Consider the following 7,778-nt stretch of genomic DNA (forward strand, 5'->3'; position numbering starts at 1 on the left):
CCATAAAACGGAGGCACAAAGTTGTCCTTCTGATTCTGACCCGGTTGGCCACCAATACCACCAAGACCACCAGCATTGTTCACGAGGCCCACAGTCGTCCTCTTTCCACCATCTCTGGATCCTTGCCCCTGGTTGGAGACTCCATCCAGGTTAACCCCACTGTTTGCTGCAGAAGCCCGCTCGAGCTTCTCGACTTTGTCTGCCAGAGCCTTCTGACCAACTGCGAAACCTTGCATTATGTTGATCAGCTCGTTCATTTTATCTTTTAGCTCAAGCATATCTGCGCTGGGAAGCTCCATGAGTCTGGGAGTATTTCGTCTGGTATAATATCTGTGAGGACGAGTTGAGTGCAAAGGTACTGTTCTTCGAGCGTGAGCAATGATTCCTGTAGCAAACAAGCACGTTAGTAACAAACACCTGCAAAATAAAGCACAGTTATTATGATTAATGCATGGATGCAGTGTCTATCCATATGAAGGACACTTTGTCTCTTGATCCTGGCATCACTGAGACAGATAATAATCCGGCATCAATATTCAGTCATTCAGCATTTGATTTCATCGTGCAGATCGGAGATATGTGATTCAGCATGATACCCCCAACCATGTGTGTGCTTGTGAAAGTGCATACAGTAAAGCAAATAAAGCTTGAAAACCAATCACTGAATGAAAAATCACCATTACGTAACCAAAGAGTGCACAAACAGTGCCATAGTCACACATCAAACCAGATAAAATCAAATACAATCCTCCAGAATTGGGAAAGAAATACAAGCAAAGGGAATCTGTCAACAAGCCTGACGGTAATCCAACACAAATGAAAGATCTAGCTAGATGAGGGTCCCACAGATGGCCCTATCTCATCCTCCATCCTCGCGAACTCTGCGGCGAACCTGAGCTCGGTATTCTCCTGTTGTAATCTCCCAACTTCCTTCTGATGAATCTTCATCTGCCTGAAGTAGTGGTCTCTCTCAGCCATGTAATGATCCCTCTCAGCGGTGATCTTCAGATTCTCTGACTCCTTGACCTTCAGCTTTGCCTCCCACTCAGCAATGAGACTTCTGACTCTGTCATCTCTCTGATCCTTCACCAAGATTTGCCTTCTCTTCTCATCTTCAATGACTTTCGAAGCTCTAAACAACTTATCCTTCGTGATGTCGTGCTCCCGGTTGGATGATGCTAAGGCCTGACTAATCTTCCCATAGTAGGCTGTATCCATCTCAAAGCGCTTGGCCTCCAGGGCATGTCGCTTGTCTTGATCTTCCATCTTTACTTTGATCTCCTGATTAGCTGCCTGAAAACGAGCAACACTTCTCTCCAATTCAGCTTTCTCTGCAAGTAATTGGTCTCTGGCCCTCTTCATCTCAAGGAATTCCTCCCTGCTGACAGAAGCACTTGGACCCTCAATCATAGGACACACAGGATCACCCCCCGGAAATGGTAGAAATGTAGCTTCAATCCTCTTCCGCAACCAATCTTCGAATAGTGGAAAATACCGGCAGTTGACTTTGCCGAACGGAACCTTACCCTTCCTCTGAATATCTCGCCACTCATCCAATACCTGCCTCAGCTTGGTTTGGTTACCATCAATCGGGAAATAGAAGGACTCCTGAATCTCTCGCCTGAGAGGAGGACCCTCTACAGCAAACCCCATCTGTCTCCTGAGAAGCGTTGGGTTGTAACTGATGCAACCCTGAACTCCCACCAACGGCACATTAGGTAAACTCCCGCAACTGCATATAAAATCTCTTCCAGCCAAACCATTATGAGTCCAAGCAATATCATCAGCCCGCAAACCCATCAACCTGAAGGACCACCTGACACTGGGATCAATATGAGCAAAGGCACCTCGAGAAGGCAAATACCCCATAAACCATCGGAAGAGCAACTGAGAACAGCATCTGATCAAGCCACCACGCCTCTTCTCATTCCTGTTATGCACTGAGTAGTAAACATCTCCAATCAGAGTAGGAATAGGGTTTCTCTGCATGAACAACCTGATAGCATTATGGTCCACAAAATTCTTCTGATTAGGAAACAGAACAATCCCATAAATGCTCACAGCAATCAGAGCACAAACCGTCTTCCAGTTACCCATAGCAGCATGTTCCTTGGCATTAGCCTCCAAGAAACTCAAATGAAATCCAGGTAACTTTCCCTTCTCCTTCAAACCTTCCTTGACCATTTCCGGACCCAAATAAAGAGCACGTGAAATCCCAAGGACATCTGGCTCCGCCCTAGTGACATGGAAAGGAATCTGATCACGGATCTGAATACCCAGGATGCTGACATAATCCTCCATCAGAGGTCCCAACAGATAGTCTGGAAACACAAAGCACCTCAGCCCCGGGTCATAGAACTGGAGAAGAGTATGAATGGCACTCCTATCACTGTCAGTGAGCCTGAAAACCATCTTCAGGATACTACCGTATGCCTCTCTGAACATCCCCACATGGTCGGGAGTAATCAATGCTATCATCTCCTTCAGCACACCAATCTCAGGATCGAAGAAACTGTAGACAACATCGGGCTTCAAACCGGTCCTCATCTCTGAGCAAAGAAATCTCTCAACCAGGATCTCGATCAAAAATGTCCCTGCATATGGGTAAACATGTGTTAGATGCAATTAATGCAAGATGTAATGATGCTGATGAATGAATGCAATGCGTTGCCATCCTCCAAGCCATCTGATCATCTGCACTGAATCTGGTCTCTGAACTGATCATAACCATCTGAGGAGTGTACAATCATCAATCAGACCCACGGGTTCCGAAATAAACGGAAGAAAGATACATCATCATCATCATCACTGAATCATCTCTGAGCAGACACTCACAACCATCTGAATCGGCCCGGGGAATCCTGAAATAAACGGATCCCCACTGATAAATATCACGGACAGCACTCCGGCGTCACGGCAATAAATGACCATAATTCCGACTTATAAATAGGACCCACGGAACAAAAATCACCATCTGAGCCCATCTGATCATGCATCTGAAAGAATCACCCTCCCCTCGCAGGTAAATTCTAAACAGGTCATCCTAAGGCGGATAATAGTCTCGACAATCGGGCAGAGATACTCAATGGGTTTGCCCTTTCGGGTGTGCCATTGTAGCTCCCTTAAGATCGTCTAAACCAAAGATCCGGGAAATGATCGGTCACCAGAGTCAACAGCTCAGATGAAGTAACTAAGCCAAAGTGGATACTCCACATAGGAAAGCACTATCAAATGAACCTCGTCCGGCTTGTGGTACATCACGCCGCCAGGCACATGTTAACTTAACACGAAAGAGGCGACATGAGACCACACTAGTCCTAGGTGTATACTCGGGCCTGGGTTTTAGCCCCACTCGGAACACCCACCCCAAACAGAGGAACCACCTGCACAGAGGACGGCAACAACATGATAGTATGATGCATGCAGACATTAATGCAAATATAGATACACACTGGTTAGAATAATAAATGCAATAAACGACACACAATAAGAAACCCAAACTAATCCTAAAACGCTAGGAAGGACTCGCTTAGGGACGATGGACCAGCATAGGTCTACATCGGAAGTCCCCAGCAGAGTCGCCAGCTGTCGCATCCTGCGAAAAATCAACCGGCGAGCTAAAAATAAAACACACACAGAGCCGCCACTGCGCGTTATTTATCCCAAGATAGGGAAAGGAAACGCTCAGAGAAACCTGGAAAGGAAATGGTCTCGCGACCAAAGAGACAGGGTAAGGGAGTCGGTTACGCAAGGGGAAGGTATTAGCACCCCTCACGTCCGTCGTACTCGACGGGATCCATGTCCTAGAATAAAGAATAGGTTGCTAAACATCACACACACACACACGGGGAACGCAGGTGGGGTTAAGAAAGGGAGCTCGATAAGACGTCGCGTCTTATGCCTACATATCTTGTCTGGAACAAGAATCAGAGCCTCTGTAGTTCGGCTTACGCACGCCAAACAACATAAAACATACAAACAAGCAAGGGTGGCAAACATGGAGCCCGACAACCACTGGATGGAATTACGTCAGCATCCGAACCAAAACACACTCAAAAGGGCAAACGTGGAGCCCGACTGCCAATCAATGGACTTACGTCGGCATCCGAACCAAAACACACAATCAGATAACAAGCAAACACAAATAAAAAGAAAAAGGTTGCCCGGAGAGGTCTCGCACGACCCCCTGCCTACATACCTCATCTGGAACGAGGATCAGGGCAATGTAGTTCCCCTGAAAGGGACTGAATTACTAGCCAGAAACCAGGGAAAGACACACTACTAGGGAGCTGGACTCGAGCCTAGTGTTGTCATGCATCGTTACCCTAAGTTCAGTTTTCTATCCTACTTGCTTAAGCAAACTACTCCTATCCAGGAAAGAAGCAAGCACACAAGCATACAGAATAATTCAAGCATACATCAAATGAGAACAAGCATCTCAAACAGATATCCATATAGCACGCACTATAACCAAACAAGTGGGCTCACACAATAGGTTTGACTGCCTCAGCAAGTCATCTGTACAGGCTGTGTTTGCTCTTAACCTTGCCATTACGAGGCTAAGGTGAAGCAGATGAAAGGTGAAGTGAGGATGAGACCTCACAGCTCTTATCCCTGACCAGGGAGAGCTTCTGACAAATGAGCATGGGTCCAGAATGGGGGGACCCTTCTATACTCAGAGACTCTGACACAATGTGCACTGCACAAGATCTTGGGCTCATGATCTCAATGCTACAACCATGTAATGGGAGCAAGGAGAAGACTCAACTGAATAGTGGGGGGTAGACTGCATACCCCTACCTTCCACCAATTGCCTTATTTAAAGGACTTTCCTGCTTGGGACAAATGTAAACACACACAAGCATTGCCTCTTAAGGAGGACTTCAGACAGTTTGCCCGGTCAAATAACAGACCGGGTCTCCAGACTACATGAAGTTAGGAAGTTATACCTCAATGCAAGTTGCTTAAGCAAAGCAAAGCAAAAGTTCACAAGGAACTGAGCAACTAAAAGTACCTGGAAACAGTCAAACACAGTTAGTACTCAGACAAACAAAAATAAACAGCAAGTATTAATCAGTCAGACTATACAAACTAATGCACAACAAAGGCAAGCTATGAGCTCAAGCCCAAACTTCACAACCTACAAAACAAAGTTATGTTAGTGTACAAACATCAAACAACATCAATTGAATTGACTTGGATCATTCTCCATAAACATTGCACCTTTTTATCCTGAAAAATCAATCAAATGTTAGCAACTAGACCACTAGGCCAAGCCTAGGGTCCAAAGGTGACAAAAATTCCTAAACAGCAAGGTATCTCTAACCAAACTCAAATTAATGTCAAACAAAAGCCAACACAATTAATCCCATGTCCATATCATTCATTATATTCATTCCATGCACAAAACAATTCAAACTAGTTCAAATGAAGCACCAAACATGCAAACAGAACTATTGCATTCAATTCCATATCAAAACAATTCTAAAAATTCTCAAATAATTTACACCTAAACAGGGGATACTCAAGGTCTAGCATGTCAAATTTTAGCCTAATTGGACCAAGGGAACCATGTCAATGAAAATCAACAAAAACAGACACAATTATATGCTCCAAACCACAACATCCACACATGCTTCCACTTCAAAAATTCATAACTCAATGAAAACAATAAAGAAATGAGTAGGACCAAAACAGGGATGTTCTATCATGTCTCTATTACTATCATACCAAATTTCATAAGCATTCAACACCATATGAGCATTTCACAAGGATATTTCAAACACATGTCATACAAGCTTGCACATTTGACCAACAGAGATGAAAAATAGCAATCAAATTGAAAATGCCACATAAAATTCCACAAAAATTCACATAGCATCTTAACATGTTAATGAAACATCATGCAAAATTTCACATCAATCTAACAAGTCTAGGTCACTCAAAAAAAATCCAGCAAGTTGACATAATGAGGTGTGACACCAATTGTCACACCTAAGTTCCAAAATTTGTATCTCAATGACCAGGTATCAAAAATTCACAAAATGTACATGTAAATCTCCATTGATGTGTCTAGAATCACCACAAAAATTTTCAGACATTTATTTGTAAGCATGAGAATTTCACATTGAATTTGGCACAAGGTATCAAAAATGAGTACATGTTAAAGATCCCTAGGGCAAACAAAATTATTACCATGCACAACTTTCACCAATAGGTCAAAAAACATCTACAGTCAACAAGGAAGTCAAAGAAAAAATTCTCACATTTTTCTGATTTTTCTATGATTTTTTATGAATTTTCTAAGGTGTTATGAATTTTTTAACAATTAAATTAATTAAAATGAATTAGTAATGGCATTCTGGTAATTAATTGGCGCGGGGGAGGGAAACGCCAAATTTGAATTTTCAAATGAAACTAAAGATCTAACACTCAAATTTCCCAGAATTTCGTCTTCTCCAACCCAGGCACACGAAGAACACATGAACTATGAACTAACACCAAAATGAACAAATGGATACCCGTTGAACTCGTCTAAGAACACACAATCCGAATATCAACCTATTTTAACCTAAATGTTCCTCTATTTTCCAAATCGATGAGGTTAGGGTTTTGGTTCATAATTTCAAATCCAGATTTCGCACGCTACAGTTCATCATTTCACAAACCAATCATATCACTAAACTCTACGTAGCATGAACTTTCAAACGCATATAAACATTAAGCATATCTAGAGATTCGAAAAATGCAAAACCTGGCAATGGCAGTGTTGGATTGATGAGCTCTGCGTGTGTTAGCTTCAAACAGTTGTAACATGAGCTTGTGGAAGTGAGATGCAAAGCTTAGATCCAACTGGTTTCACTTCTAGTGCATGAAAAATCGATTTGCCATTGATGATGCACTTTTGGACAGCTGCGAATTATGAGGATTTTGATGCTCTTTCTCCAAAACAGTTGAGGTAGAAGATGAATAGAGATCAGCACAAAAAGAAATTCGAGAATTGATCAAGAATTGATGAAGTTCTTTGGATTTGAAGGTTTTGTGTTCTTGAAGGAATTTGAGAGAATGAAGAGGTTTTCAGATCTGATTTTGGGATGTGTGAGTTTCTGTTATGATTATAATGTGATTAAGAATATATATGCCACCTTAATCCAAGCTTAAACATGTTAATTAACCAAATGCATTTGATTAGTGAAATGGCTAATTTTCAAGTAAGGGCAAAATGGTACTTTCCAAAGCCAGCTCATTGCCACCTCATGGACAGCTCATACAACTTCCAAATACCTGTCATGAGCTATTGCAACTTGTTTCACTCTCATTGGATGTGTATTTTAGAAAATCACATGTGAATGGCTATGTGTCCATTTTTGCAATTTCATTTTTCAAGCCAATTCCCAAACCACAAGGCCTTAGCATATTATGATGATTCCAACAACTTTCAAATGCCATTTATGAGGTGTGGCAAAAATCCCCACTCAAAAATTCCAATTATTTCACAAGTTGGACAATTTTGCCCTTGGTCCATTTTAACTGTCCAGTTGAAATTTGACTTTTTGCATTGACCACTTTTGGAAAAATCCAATTATGCACCATGAAAGTACATGTCAAATGGAGTTTTTGCATATAAAGAACTTGCAATTTGGACAAACCATGTGGAAATTATGGCCTCCTGATTATGGGTCATTCTTGAATTTCACTGAGCCATAATTTTCCAACCATACATGGGATTTTCAAGTTCTTGGACTTTTTGGAAAGGTGAGAACAAGATCTACAACTTT

This window comes from Lathyrus oleraceus, chromosome 5 (genome assembly GCF_024323335.1).
Source record: "Lathyrus oleraceus cultivar Zhongwan6 chromosome 5, CAAS_Psat_ZW6_1.0, whole genome shotgun sequence".
NCBI classification, from domain to species: domain Eukaryota; kingdom Viridiplantae; phylum Streptophyta; class Magnoliopsida; order Fabales; family Fabaceae; genus Lathyrus; species Lathyrus oleraceus.